Source organism: Salvia miltiorrhiza, chromosome 7 (genome assembly GCF_028751815.1).
Source record: "Salvia miltiorrhiza cultivar Shanhuang (shh) chromosome 7, IMPLAD_Smil_shh, whole genome shotgun sequence".
Classification (NCBI taxonomy): Eukaryota; Viridiplantae; Streptophyta; class Magnoliopsida; order Lamiales; family Lamiaceae; genus Salvia; species Salvia miltiorrhiza.
In genome coordinates, this window is record NC_080393.1 from 5,209,523 (window position 1) to 5,226,829 (window position 17,307).

General features: G+C 36.3%; 1 protein-coding gene and 1 long non-coding RNA gene across 3 annotated transcripts in view; one reads left to right on the forward strand and one right to left on the reverse strand.

Moving 5' to 3' along the window:
- LOC130991856 (nuclear polyadenylated RNA-binding protein 3-like) overlaps nt 1-17,307 on the reverse strand; it is a 72,551-nt gene that overhangs the window by 48,090 nt on the left and 7,154 nt on the right. The window lies entirely within an intron of this gene.
- Nucleotides 14,011-15,161, forward strand: LOC130991963 (uncharacterized). Its single transcript, XR_009091218.1, has 2 exons — nt 14,011-14,261; nt 14,880-15,161. It is a non-coding gene; the product is annotated as an uncharacterized LOC130991963 (long non-coding RNA).

The window sequence follows — 17,307 nt, forward strand, 5'->3', positions numbered from 1 at the left end:
CCCTATGACGCAACTGTGGGATGATATTGCAACAGCCACACAACAAGATGATGAGTTACGCATGAAAATGCAGGAGCTAATACTTCAAGAAAATGATGATGATGCGTGGAAGATATGCCGGGGCTGTGTTCTCCACTATGGACGGGTGATAATTCCTCCAGTATCCACCCTCCGGAGCAAAATTCTACAGGAGTTCCATGACTCAGTAACTGGCGGACATTCAGGTATTTTTCGCACCTACCAGAGAGTGAAACGCTTATTTGAATGGCAAGGAATGAAGCGTGACATTGAGAATTATGTGAAATCATGTGATGTGTGTCAAAGAAACAAAAGTGATAGTAGATCTCCGGCGGGACTCCTTGCTCCATTACCTATTCCGAACCAGATTTGGACAGATATATCAATGGATTTTATAAACGGGTTGCCACGCTCACATGGGAAGGATTCGATCATGGTTGTGGTGGATCGTATGTCAAAGTATGCGCATTTTATTCCATTATCGCACCCGTATTCGGCAAAAGAGGTGGCTGAAGCGTTTGTTCGGGGAGTGGTTAAATTGCATGGAATTCCAGAATCCATTGTCTCGGATAGGGATCGCATTTTTGTGAGTAACTTCTGGCAAGAATTGTTCAAATTGCAGGGTACCCAACTAAAGATGAGCTCTTCCTACCACCCTCAAACCGATGGGCAAACTGAGGTGGTAAATAGATGCCTGGAACAGTACCTACGATGTTACGTTTACCACCAGCCCCGACAATGGGAAAGATTTCTATCATGGGCTGAATATTGGTATAACACGACATACCATCAATCCATTGACATGACTCCGTTCGAAGCCGTCTACGGACGACCTGTACCACGGATTTTGAACCATGAGCATGGATCCACCGCGGTTAATGATGTTGAAGTTCAATTACGAGATCGGGATGCGTTGTTGCGTGAACTCAAGGTGAACTTGGAGGCTGCACAAAATCGGATGAAACAAAAGGCTGACAAGCGTCGTCGAGCTGAAGAGTTTGATGTAGGTGATTGGGTTTACTTGAAGCTGCAACCTTATCGTCAACATTCGGTCTTCAAGAGAGTGAATCAGAAATTGACGAGCAGATTTTTTGGGCCTTTTCAAGTGGAGGAGAGAATTGGACAGGTAGCGTACCGCCTTAAGCTACCTAGTGATGCAAAAATTCACCCAGTATTTCATGTCTCGTTGTTGCGACGACGAATTGGAGAAGGAAGAATAGTGCAATTAGCACTACCACCATATGCAGAGGATGGGTTACCAATCGTTGAGCCTGAAACAATATTAAACTATCGTTGGGTGCCTCGCGGTGATGGCAAGAGCAAGGAAGCATTAGTGAAATGGCAGGTGCTACCGGTTGAAGATGCAACGTGGGAGCCAGTTGATGCACTAAAGCAACAATTTCCAAACTTAAACCTTGAGGACAAGGTTTGTCTTGAGGAGGGGAGTATTGATACAGACCGTCTACTAGTTAGGAGGAGCAGTCGGGCCATTAGACCCAACCCACGCTACCAAGATTATTAAGCTCTCTTATTTTCTTGCTTGTCTTTTGTTAGTACAGCCCACACTGTTCATATTGGGCCTTGGTTATGGTTTTTGCTGTCAAAAACCTAGTATATAAGCTAAGAGTGAAACTCTTTTGGGGACTACGCTTCTTATTGAATGAAATAGCTACTGCTACTTTGTGGTCTCTCTTGCGTCCCTTAAAGCAAGATTTCTTGATACGTATCAGGACATAAGTTTAAATTTCATAGACAACCAAAATTTCATTTTTGAATTTATCATTTTCCACGACAAATTCGTAATATTTCATCATAAATTCATATAAACTTATTTTATATGATAAATTTTATTTGTATAATAACCCTCCCTATGTATATCCTTGGTAAGTAAAATGACTCCCCATATACACATAATAGAATGGATATTGCTATAGTTCTGTGCATGCAAATCAAATGCAATCATTCAGGTGGAATGACTAGGAGCATGCTTAATTACAACCACATATTTTCTACCTACCTGCACTTTCAATATTCTCTTTCTTTCTCTCTTTGTTTTTTAAGTCATAACTACTTTTGAAAAGAAGAGAAAACACTATACATGCTGTCATTATATATACAAACTACAGTGGCGGTGCTCTTATACATGGAGACATGGAATACTTATTATTAGTCACAGTTTTGAACCTTACAAGAAAAATGGCAAAAAGAAACTAAAGAAATAATTAATGGAGTAATGAATAAAACGAGGGCACAAACTTGTCAATTTCGCATCCTTTGGTGCATGTGTTTCGTGATCTGCCATTAATTTACGCTTATATATGTCTTTTCCATTTTTTTGCCTAAAACTAAAGTAGAGCTAAAGTGTCGGTATTGAATGAAAGGTTAAAAGAGTCTACAAAAAAAACATTTTTAATTTGTTCCAAACTGATTTGTGGTTAAAGGTGTCTTGCGCCACATATGGATTGCTTGTTTGGGGAAAACTCACCCATTGGTTGCATTTCAAATGAGAAATTAATATTCAATTTTATGCTGGCTTGGATATGGAGTATAAGGTTTGTCAAAGAGTCCTGACCGGCTTTGCTCGAGCCCACCATTTCAAGAAACAAATTGGGTTGTGCCAAAACAAAATTAATTAGGTTAGGTTTCTACGGCCTTGCCAGCAAAAACATTCTTGTGCATGAAGTTAGTTAGGCCTCGACAAACAAAATGGGCATTTTCCAACCAGATGAATTTCAGTGTCAAATTAATTTTATATTGCAGAAAAATTTTATACCAGAAAATAAAATAAAAAAATTGTGCTTTATAATCCCAAACCCGTTGATTAAATGAGAGTTTTCTGACTTAGAACTTTATGTATGAGGCATTTCATGACTCAAAAACGTGTCGGGCTTGTTTTGAATTCATATCTAATAAACCCACATGTTATAATGCAAAGTCTGTAATCAGAAGTTTTCAACTTGAATGAATGTCCCCAACATTTTATGTCAAAATGACAACAAAACGCAGCTAAATTGGTAAGATGCTTTCCCTCAAATCAGTAGACATGAGGTTTGATGAGTCATAAAAAAAATGAAAAATTATTATTGATTTATTTAAAAAAAAAAAACCACAACAACATTTCTAAATCGAAAGATCTTGCACCGACCTACGAATATAAACAATAAGAGTTTAACTCAAAATTTATTTGCATACAACATTTTATTGGATGAGAAAATCGAAATTTTTAGTTATTGGGTGGATGAGCATTGAGCGCGGGGACAGTCCAAAACACATAAGCCCTTTTTGCATTTACAAGAAACGCAGTGTGGTAGGCACAGCGAAGCGCAGTCTGAATCTTCTAAGCAAATTAGCGACACCTGTGTTTCCACTTTCACCATCAACACCCAATTAATCAATAACCATATTTCTTATAATAAATCATTTCTAAGAAAATTGTGATTATGGACTCGTGTGAACACCGGAACTAATACTACATTCGCAAAGAAAATGTTAATTTACCAGAAAATGAAAGCATGCAAAATATTAGGAGAACGCAAACTTTCGCCATTGGCTTCTCTGATAATTAAGAAACTTCCTTGATTTGTTTTAATTTGCTTGTCCAAGTTTGAATAAATTGGAGGGTTTTTTTTAAAAATGAATATTGGGTCCATTCCTTCCTTACAAGGCCTTATAAGGAAGAGAGTTGTCTCACCATGGTGGAGGAACTGATGAAGATTGTTGCTGATTTTGTTCCATGCACAGGTACAATCGATGGATGGAGATGGACGGCGACAACGGACGGATTATTCACAACCAAGTCGGCATACGATCTCCTTGCGGTGACCAAAGGAGAGCAACAATTCCAACCTCTGGAGCTGGCCAAAGTCTGGGATGCACCGACGCCGCATAAAGCCAAGGTGATTGCTTGGAGATGCCTAAGGAATAGACTGGCAACATGCGATAATTTGCTTAGAAGAAACATTCAGATCGACATCGAGGAGAGATGGTGCAACGCTTGTGTGTCGTGTGAGGAGACGGCGGAACACCTGTTCTTACACTGCCCGAAAGCAGAGGCGGTTTGGAACCAGATACAACAATGGCTCAACATCAAAACGGCAAGGCCTAGAGGTATTCTCCAACACTTTATCTCTTTCATCTCTGAAGGAAAAGGGAAGAAAAGCAGGAGATTGCTTTTAGCGCTGTGGGTGGGCACTATTTGGTGGCTCTGGAAAAACAGAAACGAAAGCCGATTTCAGAATAAGGTCTGGGATATTGATAGAATGGTTTTGCAAATTAAGGGGAGTCTTTGGAGTTGGAATGAGGTTTTCAAAACTGTTGAGCTGAGAATTCCTTTCAACTCTTGGTGCTCTAAGGGTTTCAAACTTGATTTGTTGTTTTAAATGGCATTTCTGGTGCCATGTTTTCTCCCTCTTCAATGAATTTATACTTTTACTGATCAAAAAAAAAATAAAGTGACTCATGCCACTATCTCCAATCCTACAATCTAATAGGAGACACTTCAATAGTTTTAAAGAGTTTTTTGAGTGCATATCCAGACATTAATTACGAGAATTAAAGTATGTACACTTTTTCTCTGACATGACCAAATTTGGTGCTTTATAGTAGATAGATAGTGTTCGTAATCCAAATTGATCAGCTGCTTTATAATAGATAGATAGTGTTCGTAATCCATATAATCAATTGTAGAAAGCAGTATCCATAACGATTTCAAAACACCAGGAATATTAGAAGAAGAACCCCGGCGTAAATTCTCCCCCCCTAAGGTATAAATTGCATTTCAAAAGTCATAGGTTGCATGAATATGAATCTCATCTACCTAATATTGAATGTATTTATGAAATTTTCTTTCAGGAGTTGAAAGAACGGCTAATCCATAAAATATATGTGGTGATATCTATACTATATTAAAAAGGCAATTCTCAATTTGAAATTAATTTTAAATCAATTTTAACATTGAATGATAATTTTGTAGTTATAATAAAATTGAAAGTTAATTTGTGAACTGTATTTTTCCTTTTTATGTTTTTTTTTAACTTCTTATTTTTTGTTTTATTTTTTTCTAAATCGTGAAATTCGATTAGTTATAAAATATATAATACGGAAGCTTTAATTTGATACTCTCTCCATCCGATTGATCTTGTCATGTTTCTCTTTTTGGGTTGTCCCATTGATATTGTCTTGTTGCCATTTTTGATAATGATTTTACACTACAAATAATATGGCCCCATACATTTACACATTTTTACTACATTAATTTAACTCTCCTTAATAACCATACCCAAAAGAAATGGGACAAGCCCTAATGGGACAGAGTGAGTATATTTTATGTAAATATTAGATTTAAAATGCAAAAGTTATATTTGTTTAAATATTAAAATTTAAAAAAAAATCTCGCTCATCTCTCATTTTTTTGAATAAATTTATTTTTTAATTCTTTTTTATTATTATTATTTTAGTTTTTGATAGAGTCAATGTTGACTCCGACAATGTTGGGTTGAATGCTGATAACATTCCTATTGTCAACATTTCTGGGAACCAGCCAACATTCTGGAGTATGCCTTGAAGTTGTACTTTGACTCTCCATTTGACAACTGTAAATATTTAATCTTTACCTTTCTTTCACGTTTTATTTTTCTTTGGTTGTGGAATAAAGGTTTTGTAGTAGTTGGCCACATTTTTAATAAGTGGAATGGTGGTTAATCATGGTCCAAAGTAGTAGGCAGTTTGTTCCTATTTTTCAAGACCCATATCTTTTTAACCAACATTTGTGCTGGTCGACTGACAATTTTCAGAGAGAGATTGTAGCGGTTATAGGAAGCTTCTGGAAGTGGGAAGTGGTCCTAACTGACCACGACTTAAAGGTCTATAAAAGCACCAAGAAGCCTCTCTCATTCTTATGTTTTAAAAGTGCAATTTCAGCGACCTAACATTCACTCACAACCAACTCAAAAAACTCAAAAAACCGTCGATCATTAAAACTCCAAAAACCATCGTTAAAAGTTTTAACGACAAAAAGAAAAATATTGTTAAACTAATCGATTGTGACAAGCCTTATTAATGACGGTATTTCATGTCGTTAACTTCAACGAAAAATTGTTGATGGTTTTAGCCGATCATTAAAACATAGCATGAAAAGGTCACGAGAATTTGGTTACGTTTTTAACGAAGGATTTGTAGGAATGCTCATAGGATCATTTTTTGAATTATCATAATTCACCATACATCGATTAATTCCTAGTGTGATCCTATTAATTTAAATACTGCACATTGAAATAAGAATTATTTAAGTGCGAATTGGCTGCAAAGATTGGCGAAGGTAGACTCCACTTTGACCTTCTAGATTGTATCCCGCTCAATCGCCGACGTCGGATGGATGACGAACCACAAAGATTCCTGAAGAAAATAAACCTTCACTAAAAACGGCTCCCTCTTTCTTTTTCTGCTCTCACAAAAACCTAGTTTTTTGAATTTGACGTAAGTATTGTTCTGAGAAAATCAATAAATATTACTCTCTCCGTACCATGAAATATGAGCTGTATTCCTTTTTAGGCTGTCCCACGAAACTTGTTACGTTTTTTTATATGGCAAAAGTTTTTCCCTTTATTCACCTTTTTATTTTTTCACCTACCATACTTAACACTAAACACTACTCCCTCCGTCCACAAACAGTGTGTGGTGGAGTGGAGGGCACGAATTTTAACAAAAAAGTTGAAAATTTTGACTTTAGTGTTAAAAGGTAGTATTAGGCCCACCAAAATGTAAAAGTAAAGAGTGATATTTTGTAAATATTGTGTGTGAATGAGGTTTAAAGTATAAAGAATGTTTCTAAAAAAGGAAAACACACAATCTTTGCGGACGAACGAAAATAGTAATAAATACACAATCTTTGTGGACAGAGAAAGTACTTTCTTAAATCTCGTGCCCAACAGAAACGACCCATGTCTCGCGGGACGGAGAGAGTAATTCTTATGATCAACTCAGATCATAATTTAATTCATAAATATTAATTCACTCCATTAGGCAATCAATATTAACTTGCCCATGTAACGTTGATGATGAGTTGGGGCTTGTATTTAGACTTATCGGACCCCCATATTTAAGATATCCAACATCCACTAATTACTTAAAGCTTCTGTCACTTAAATTAATTAGTTTCTTAATTAGTAATCCTTAAGTAGTACCACTTAACCTCATTATTGCACCTGAACTTGATCAACATGCATGGTTTAGTGCAATAAACCTTTCGAGCTACTTAAAGGGATGTTATCATCCTATATCGGATACAGTTACCTAATACTGATTATCAAATGTCATATATAAATTGCTATAATCGAAGATACAAAGTACTCAAGTTAATACGTAATTCTCACCCATAGTAAATCAAAGTGATACACAAAAATATATATACACCTGAAATCTTATTAGAATTAAGGTCATTAAGTCACCGAGATCTTGATTCTTCACTTCGGTCAGACAGAAGAATACATCTCATTGTGATCCTATTAATACGTTTATACACATCAATATAGACAAGTAGCTAAGACAAACTATTTTCATCTATACTGCACCCTAATTCAACAACTCATTCTAGAGTCTTCTCGGTTGTGATCAATTTTCTATCTCATAAGGTTATTCTAATTATATTGTCTTATGTGATCTACAACACACCATATAATCTTTTTATATTGAGATAGGTGGACATACATGTGTAATCCTGAACAATTTAGATAGGGAATAATACAGTGAACTTGAGAAACATTGTATACAAGCATAAAAAATTATTGCCTTCAGTATACAAATCCAACAGTGAAAAAAATAAACAAAATACTAATATAAACTACAATAAGTGCCTAAATTCAAACTCCAATCACAATTCAAATGTAAACACAAATAAAGTTTTATGACCTCTCTGTGCCATCAATTCTACCGTCAAACACTTTAAGTCATTGATGGTGCCCACTTGCTCCATCAATTGGTCCTTGAGATTGTCTCCTCTGCTTACTTGAGCATCCAATGCAACTCCAAGCGCAACAGCCTCGTCAGGAGTTTGGGACGTGCTGGTGGCTTGAGTACTGGATTCACTAGACATCATATGTGATATCATGCCCATCCAGAGCACACACCTCTTCGAATCTCTTGTCACCACCTCTCGAAAGAGATGTGATGTATCTCCACTAGAGTCGCATCCTTTCTAATTAATATTGGATCATCATCTATTATTGGCTACGGGTTTCTATTAACAAGTTCCTCTTAAAAATGCGCCAATCATTGGAGTACTTTCATTACTTGGTACTTCTACAAGTGGCCTTGCCTTCACCTTACTGCTGCAGCCAACCAATATCTTCAACTTTAATTTTTACTTGGGTATGCCCGTATGTGCAGTAAAATACTTGAGTAGGTTGAGTTGCTACGATAAATGATTCATATTTGTCATATCAACAGTGTTGGTTAATAGAAGCAAATTTGTAGTCATGATCAACGGATGTGTACGATGGTTTATGGTAAAATCATTCACATTTGAAAAGCCTGGTCGTTTTAATTGGTAGATCAGGATAATCAGCACCATGACCTCAACAAAACGCCCCTAGTAATCTTAACGAACTCCATCCTTCAAACCTTTCACACTATCTACTATCTTAAGTTAACTTCTTTTATTAGTATTTAATAGTATAAAATTTAAAACCAATCACATAAAATCCTTTGTAAATAGTAACTTTTTGCAATTGTCCCTTCAATTATTGGCTGGTTAGGATTTAATTTTACAATATTTATAATTTAATGATGGGATATTTTTTGTAAAATATATTAACTTTCAACAAATTCTGATTTTTTCCATGACATTTAAAATTTGAAAAAAAAAAAAAATACACCAGCTTCCAATTTTTTTATGATTTTTTTTCACAAGATTACCAAAATTAGATAAATTTTAAAATCGGTAAACTGAAAATTAGGTACGAATAACTGATGTCATATCGATCGATGGCCCTACTTATGTGCATCTTATCACCTTTTTCCATTTTTTATTTTTGGGAATGTTTAAAAACCACTTTAAGATTTAACTCTTAACATTATTTTGGCATAAATAGATCCAAATTTACAAAGTGGTGAATTTGAACTCTTGCATTTGATGACGTTCGAATTTATTTAACTTTAGAGCGAATAGGAAACAATGAGATGGCATTGTTCTGGGCGGAGGAAAAAAAAATACCTACTCCCTCCGTCCCATTTGTATTGGTCCCCTTGCCATTTTGGGCTGTCCCAATTGTATTGGCCCCTTTCTTAAAATAGCAAAAATAAGGGTTGTCCAATTGTATTGGGCTACTTGTATAAATAGAGGCCTTTAGCCTTCATATTGAATACACTTAATTCGTATTCTCTTCTCTATTCTTTCGCTTCTCTCTAGTTTATAACACGTTATCAGCACGATAGTTTCTAATTCTCTCCCTTTGATCGTAAAAGGTAATTTTATTTTAATCTTTGTGTCGTTTTTATGTGAATCATATAAGAGTGTAGTTAATTAAATAACTCCATCTCTATTTGATTTCACGAAATTCTCATATTATATATGATTTTTAGGATTGCCTGAGACGAATTCAATTATGTATGTTAATGCAATCTAATTGAACATATTTATATGTGTTTTGACATGATAATTACGTAGTATCTATTGCGTAGTTCTTAGTGATGGATTCTTGGACGCTAGTTTGCTATCTAATGGTTAGTTGAGATCTTTCAATTAACAGACGAAAGTTTATGTTAATTTTTTTTCCCTCTATTATGAAATTGGATGGATACTTGATGACTTTTGTTGTAGTTATGTTATTTATTCATTGTTTTTATATATGATTAGTTATTCACTGTTCTTATAAAAAAAAAATAATAATAAAGGGCTAATAATGATATAGCCGAAAACTTTTTCAATTTGCTTTGTACCATAGCCTATTGCTTCAATAAATATATTCTTATATTACTTTTTCTTAATTTTATGTCAATTCATATAAATACGCATGAATCATAAAATACGTTCATTTTAAAACGATTTTTTTTTTACTTAATAATCAATTGAATCGAATATTATTAAATTTATGAAGATCTTAATCTGTTTGTACATGTTATATTATGTTATGTATATGCAATCTATTTGTTTTTCGAAATAATCTTGAAATTAATTGATGCTATTTAAATAGCACAATATTCCTGAAGAATATCACATTCAAGATCTTAAATTGATGCTATTAAAGTAGCACAAGTAATATTCCTGAAGAATATTACATGCTCTATGAGCAAGTAAATTAAACTTTTGGATAACATATCCTTGATTATTTTGTGCAGAATTGCACGGATGGCAAACATAGCCAAACTTGAGTTCATCGCCCTTGACATCTCGGGCAAGAATTACATGTCATAGACTCTTGATGCTGATATTCACCTGATCTCAAGGGGTCTAGGAGAAACTATCAAAGAAGGAAACAAAGCGTCCGACCAGGATTGCGCTAAGGCACTAATATTCCTTCGTCATCACCTTCATGATGACCTTAAGACAGAGTATCTGACTGTCAAAGATCCACAAGAATTGTGTACGAACCTCAAAGAAAGGTTTGATCATCAAAAGACTGTCGTCCTTCCTAAAGCTCGTTACGAGTGGATGCATCTAAGACTACAAGACTTTAAGTCTGTGAGTGCTTATAATTCTGAATTATTTAGAATTGTTTCTAAATTGAAACTTTGTGGAGAGAAAATCAGTGATGCTGATATGCTTGAGAAAACATTCTCCACTTTTCATGCTTCTAATGTGCTGTTCTGTAGAGAGCGTGGTTTCAAAAAGTACTCAGAATTAATATCTTGTTTGTTGGTTGCCGAGCAAAATAATGAATTGCTCTTGAAAAATCACGAACTTCGCCCAACCGGTTCTGCTGCATTGCCTGAAGTCAATGCAACTTTCAACCATGATAATGGACGTGGTCGTGGGAACCAACGTGGACGTGGGCGTGGACGTGGACGTGGATATAGATATGGTCGCGGTCATGGACGTGGTAAACCACATGATGCAACCTCTAGCAACAAAAAGCATAAAGCATCCAACGAGCACAATTCATACAAAAAGGAAGGTGAATGCCAAAGGTGTGGTATGACAGGACATTGGGCACGTACTTGCCGAACAGCAAAACACCTTGCAGATCTATATCAAGATTCAATCAAGGGAAAAGGCAAGAAGGAGTCCAATAATGTTGACTTTGACGGTCCAATTGATACTACTCATTTAGATGTCTCCGACTTCTTTGATGACCCAAAAGGAGATAATATAGATCCGTTGATTGGTGGTGGTGTGCTTGAAGACAATAATATGGACACTATTTAGTCTTCAATCTTTTATTTCTAGTTGTTAAGATGACATTGCTTACACTACTACAAAAGTTTACATACATAACAGTGCATAGATAACGGTTTTTTTCAAAAACCTTTATGTATGAGCGCACTTTTAGGAATAGATAACGGTTTTGCGAAAATCCGTTATCTATGTAGTGTTGTCTAAATGCATAGATAACGGTTTGAACAAATGCGTTATGTTTTTGCGTTATCTATTAGTTGCATACATAACGGTATTACAAAACCGTTGTGCCACCGTTATCTATGACCATCTTTTATAACATTTATTTATAACGTTAAAGAACCGTTATGTATAAGAGTCATTTACAACGGTTTTTTGAACCGTTATGTATGAGCGTCTCTAAAAACTGTTATGTATAATTTTTTTATTAATTTTTTTAAAATAATATTATATTATCTTATATTATATTAAAAAATAACAAATAAATTATTTATCCTAAAATTTGAAATTATTCCTAGATATAGACTTTGAAAAATAAAAAATTCATAACATTTTTTATTTTATTAACACTTATACAAAATCTAAATTAAAAATCTAAATTAGAAATCTAAATACCAAAATTGAATATTAAAAGTGAAAAAAAAGAAAAAAAGAAAAAAATTTAGGAAATTTAGAAATTAACCCCCCCAAAACTAGAAGCCCTAGTTTTGTTCGTCCTCCCTGTCTCTCTCGACTCTCTCTCTTCCCTCTCGACTCCGCCGCCAGCGCCGCTGCCCCGAGCCAGCCCGTCGCCGCCCACCCTTGTCGCGCTGCGTCGCGCCGCTGCCGCCCACCCTCGCTGCGTCTCATCTCCTCCCCAAATCTCTCTTTCTCTCTCAGTAATACCCCGCCAATTTCTATTAAGTTTAGAATTTATTTTAAGTTTAGATTAAGATGATTCACGCCGGATAAAAGAAAGATGATTTATATAATTCCAACAAAAATGAATTTCAAAAGCTTCTGTAAATATTTAAGTTATTTAAATTTTTGTGCATTGCATATTAATTTAAATATAAGTGTGTGAGTATGCAAAATATTCTACCTATAATTAGTATTGATTTTTTTACAAAATTTAAATTATTTGTGCGCGTTGGACTTTGATTTTATATTTAGACGTTATGTTTTAATTACTATTGATTTCATAGGTAAATCCAACCCAATTGAGCCCAATCTTTATTAATCACTTAGATATTTTTAATCTTGATTAAGAAATTGTGGATATGGTGCATCCACGTAACCTCTTTATTCAGCTTTCTTCTTTAAGAAGCCCCATTCACCAAAAGTTCCATCCAAGCGCAGCAACTTCTCCCTAGCAAGCTTCAATTAGTTACGTTGCTCTATCTCTCAATTTATTTCTTCCTATATTCTCTGCAAACTCCATGTGAAGAAGTTATTCAAGCAACCCATCCTTATAGGTTTTACCTCTAACTTTACTCTCTCTACACACTTCTTTCACAAGTGTTAAATTTCTGAAATTTGCATTCATATTTTCAATCCACAGCAAACCAACAACTCATAAGTATTGACTTCAAAAGCTATCAAAATGTAAACTTTTACACTCATCATTTGCATATACACCAAAACCTTATAACTAACTGAAGCAATTAGAACTTATGGTGTTGTGTGTGTTCTGTTGGTTGTGCGTTCGGAGACAGAGGGAGGGCCACGGCACGGCGGCTCTGCCCGCTGTTGTTGGGCCAAGGACAGAGAGGGAGAGATGAGGCGGTGGAGCAGGGGCTAGGGCGCAGGGATGTTTGGCCGAGTGTAGGAGAGAGGGCGGCGCTGTCGTCTAAATTTGGGCGGCGGTGACGTTATTAAGCCAGAAAGAAAGATGGGGCCTTGGGTGGCGGTGGCCTTGTCCTCACCAGCCATTACGGGTTTCCGGAGTCGAGAGAGGGGGAGGATCCGATGAGGGATGTTAGAGAGTTGGGCTAGGTTTTTCAGAGGAAGAAAGGGGTGGCGGTGGTTTCTCCAGCCGTCAAGGGAGTTGAGAACGCGGCGGCGGCCAAGGTGGTGTGGCTTTCGCAGGAAATTTTGAGGGAGAAGGTCACGGCGTTGTCCATTGTGTGAGTGTGTACCGCCGTGAGGGAGAAAGAGAGAGACATGGGAGGGGTTGAGAAGCAAGAGGGCGACGGCGGTGGTCGGGCGGCGGAGGCGGCACTGCTACCGCCGCCGGAAAAGAAGAGAGGGGGTGAGATGGTGCTGTTGCGGCGCAGCTGTGTGGTGCGTGTGTTTGTGTGTGTGTGTGTGTGTTTAAAGAGATGAAGAAAGACTTTGGGCTTTAGGTTTAATTAGGTTTGGGCTCAAGTCTTGGGCCTGAATAATTAGGAGTTGGGCCGATTTTATTTAAAGTCTGGACTTGCTTCATTTAATTAATCTTGGGCCCTGATTTAAATTGAAACATTGGGCTTATGTTTTTAAAGAAATGAACTACCTTAGTATTTAACTGGACTTGCAGTTCAAAAAAAAAAAAAAGGGGATACTTATTAATTATTTTTTTCAAAAGATGATTTACATAATAATATTATATTATTATGTGCATATTTTAAGTAGTTGCTTATTATATGTTTTAAGCATGACATGAAATTTTCATTTGCATAATGCATAAAGTATTTATGATTTAACGAAAATCGAGTAGGGTTATTGTTGGTGTCCTTGACTCAAGAAAGTTAGTTTTCAATATTTATTATTAAAATTTTGAGAACTCGGCGTGATGAATCAAAGAATGTCTAGCACTTCCACTATGACTTAAGATTAGATTGAGGAGACCTATTAAGAATAGAATTTCTTGTAGGCTTTATGGACCAAGGGGATTAGCGCTGCTTTCCCGAGACGAGTTTGTGTGATTTTGAATCTTCAGGCTTTGCCTAACCAGGTGGGCTTACTTTCCAAATGTATAAAGTATGATTGAGTTATTAAGCTCTAAATGTTTCATTTAAATGCAAATTATTTATTCAATGAAATGAAAACTGTTTATCCAATAAAATGTTTATGTGCACTCTGCTCTGTTTAAGGCTCGCAAAGTTAATCAATTGAGGTTCTCTTATGACCTAACACGTTGTTTGAGAATTGTGTACACTCGTTAGGTGACCTGGTGGGTTGATCTCCATCGGGCACTAACTAAGAGGCGTTATAAGGGTGCTTGCTGGATGTGTTCCGAAGCATGTAATGTACGGCCTGCCTGGGTAGCGTCCCGAGGTCAATTCAACTTATCTGAGTTACGTCCTCAGGGCAAGTGCAATGGGAGAAATGGATCCGTCGGTGGCTAAAAGGTTCGGGATCACAGCGAGTAACGGAAAGGGAGTGTGACATGTGCGCACAAATGAAAGAAATTATTTTAACATGCTTAGAAGTTCTTTCAATTTAAAACCTTCTAAGTTATGTCAAGTATAATTGGATAAACTGTCTTTACAAAAATATGAAATGTTTCAGAAAATGAATGCCCACTAAGTACATTAGTACTTAGCCCAAAATTTCTTTCAAATGTTTTCAGGTTGGCTGGCTGGTGCTGACGGGACGGAGCTGAGGCTAGGGTTAATTTCCTATGTTAGACTTCCGCTGTAGCAATTACTCATATCTGTCTTTTGTTTTTCCCAACTTAAGATCTTCATGTTAAATTTCAAATGATATACCTGACCGAGCTTAGACTCTTCACTACCAAGTTTATGCTAATGAATGTCGGTTGTCAGAAGCATGAAACAAAACTTGTGATCCAAAGGGGCATAGCCCGACTTTCTATCTTATTTCGGTTTTAACAAGGTTTTTCCTTTGTTTATTTCTATGAATTAGTTGCACCTCGATTATATTTATTCATTCAAGAATTGGGGTGTGACAGAATGGTATCAGAGCATAAGTTTTCTTTCATGTCTCTGATAACCATAAGCTTTTTGATGTCGAGTCTAGAATAGTATCTCTAGACTTCTAAGAATGTTAGTAGCCCTCAGCTCGCCGTCACACTGCCGCAACTAAGGTACGATAATAGTTTCAAAAATATACATATATGTATTTCAGATGTTATGAAAGTTTTCTAGAAAATGTGCGCCTTATGTTTATGATGCTATGTGAATTGCTAATCGCTTTCATATTGTTATCTTGGGTCTCCAACTCATATAACCCAGCTCAGTATCGTGTTAGGGACTACCCGAACCCTTAACGATAGTATCGTGTTTGGGACTACCCGAACCCATAACGACTCAATGAATGTTATTTCGTGTTTGGGACTACCCGAGCCCTTAACGAATCAATGTATGTATGGTCGAGTTAGATTCCTTGAATCTTTCCGGCACAAACAAAGTTTTCATGAAAGAGACTTTAAATGTCCATATATGTTAAGGTTTCAAAAGAAACAGAAGTATGTATGTATGTGTAAATGAATGAGAAAGATTATGTTTTCGTTTTAGGCTAGCTGCCTATACGATTAGAATGATGGGTCCTCTTACAAACTGTTTGAGTACCACCCAAGAATGCCTTGAGAATGTTAGTCGTGATAGCACCGCTTGATCGATTTAAGTAAGGATTGGTAAGATAGAAATGTTTAACATAGATATGTTACAACATAGAGGTAATGCCTTAAGACTAAGGATTCACTTGAGCTATTTCAATAGCGGCAGGATCAAGTTTCTTGCATAAGAACTTATCTTACATATGATTATGATGTTAGTCATGATAAGCTTCGCTAGAACGGCATAGAATGGACTTTCATGGTATCAATGATTTGTGATTGAAGTACTTAGAAGTAAGTGCTTAAGTTAGAAGTTCAATTAGAGCTTTATAAGAGATAAGGAGTTGACATGATTGGGAGCGAAACTCTCATTTGACTGAGTGATTCGTTGTGTTGAGTCTGGCCAGCCCACATGACTAAGATCTCGGTGATTGTCAATTAAGATTGTGAGCCTTGAAGTAGAGTGTCATCCCAACGTATAGACCCGTACTATATAGTTGGTACAATAAGATTTTCTTTTATCACGATGAGTATAGTAACGATTAGAATGACTCAATCCGTCATTAGCTTTCGACTACTAGAATGTAGTATTTTCACAGTTAGAAGGATACACTGAGCATCAAGCTACCTTTTGACCTATCAGTAGAAACAAAGCGACTTCTGGAATCTCAAACGGAGAACCGAATCAGATAACAAGTATAGTAGAGTTTCAACCAACTAGCAAGATGTGCTCCACATACGGTGGACACTAATGAGAAATGCGTAAAGGAGTTCGTAAATGAATCGCATCATGAGATATTCAAATTCCCTAGTAAACCAGGGAGATATTGCGAAGGAACAAACAATGAACGAGACTCCACCATCAAGTCACTACGACAAATGGAGAAGGAAAAAAAAAAAATTCACGCACAAACAAGATATGTACACCACCTCAAGATGGAGGTAAAGAAAAAGAAAATGGAATAAAGCATCAGGCCGAGACTTAAGGTAACCCAAACCCTAAGGCTAGCAAGCTCAAGCCAAAGAGTGAACGCTTTGGCTAAAGTTCAGAAGCTCCATTAAGAAGAATGTCCGAAGAGAGCAAATGTTTGTTTTAAACAGCAGAGAACTTGAGCAATATGCCTCATCACCTCAAAGAATAAATTTGGAACGCCACCACAATGGAATCTTAGAAACCCACATTGAATAATCATTTGGAAATGAGAAAATGAGCTTACATGGCAGAAGGAGTACCATAAATCTTTGAAGTGAAAGTTAACAAGATGATGGGAAAAGTTTGATGTTAGAATTCCCTAGTCAATCTGAGAATGAGATTTAAGACGAAGGAAACAATTAAGGAAGTTCAACTGATTTGAGAGTACAAAGATATTTTTCCCAAGGAATTACCAAATTTTCACCAGACCTAGTTTCATGCAACATAGTATGTCCTTATGGGGAGCACTAATTCGAGATGTCAAAAGAAAAAAATGATTCACTAAGG